The following is a 1,287-nucleotide window of genomic DNA, read 5'->3' on the forward strand; positions in this document are numbered from 1 at the left end:
TGCACCCAATTGGGCAGTATTTTCCTGATGCAAACATTTAAATTTATAAATGCAATTACTCACCTATTATAAATTCAAGTTACATTTTGCTTGTTGTTCTTTTACAGGTTGGCCAAATTATTAGACTAGAACCAGTTTTCAGGGGAAATTATTTTATTAAATCATTTTTAAATGTATATGTACATCAAATTGTAGCCTATAACTAATATTTTGTGTGCATACCCTTGTTCTTTATCAACATTTTAAGTCTTTTTTGCATGCTGTGGACTAAAGTTTTACGGTTCTCTTTGATTTCTTCATCGTGGTGCCACACTTTAATTAAAAGTTCAATCAGCCCTTGATGTGTGATTACTTTCTCCTTTAGCATTGTTTTCTTGACAATTGACCACAAATTTTCCATTTGATTTATGTTAGGACTAATAGCTGGCCAAGGAAGCACATTAATGTCTGATTCACTGTGAAATCTTGTTACTGTCTTGGTCTTATGGCATGGAGCACCATCATGCATAAAAATAAACTCCCCATTTGGAAACCATTCTTGAGCCTGTGGAATTAGCCTTCTTTGTAGCACATTCAAGTATTGATTTTGCCTTAATGTCTTTTCAACTACGTAGCCTTCACGGCCATAGGCAGACCTCATACTCCACACCATAACTGAAGATGGATACTTCACAAATTGTTAGATACAATTTTCATCAAATTCTTCTGCCACATTTCTGCAAATGTACTGCAAGCTTTTATTGCTGATTTGAAACATTAATTCATCTGAGAAGCATATCTGAATGAAAATAAAATATTGTACAAAAAGTTACATTAGGCTGAGGTATAGTAGACTAAATTTGGTTCAATAATCAGACTAAGGTTAGATTATGGAAGATTGATGGAAGGGTAAGTACCTTTGGAACAAGCTTTAATAATTTAGATAAACTATAAATAAATAGAGTAAAATTATTATATATTTATGATTTACTTTTTCCTACTCCTCTGTAGTCCAATTGCTTAAGCCTTTAGCCCACTCTAATCGCTTCTTTGCCATGGTAGACGTGATCTTTTGCTTTTTCCTTGGTCTGCGAGCGTTGAGTCCTTCTCTGTTTAACACTCTTCTCACACTTCTAGGGGAAATATTGGCTCCATACTCGTTTATCTAGTCAATGAGTTATTTTGTAGTATGTCTCCTGTTTGTTTAAACAATATTCTTTAGTTTCCTTACCAATCTATCATTCATTTTGGGCTTGTGGCCACATTTGCCAACTCGATGGGACTGATAACTTAAGTTTTAATCACAGG

The sequence above is a fragment of the Homalodisca vitripennis genome, chromosome 7, assembly GCF_021130785.1.
Source record: "Homalodisca vitripennis isolate AUS2020 chromosome 7, UT_GWSS_2.1, whole genome shotgun sequence".
NCBI classification, from domain to species: domain Eukaryota; kingdom Metazoa; phylum Arthropoda; class Insecta; order Hemiptera; family Cicadellidae; genus Homalodisca; species Homalodisca vitripennis.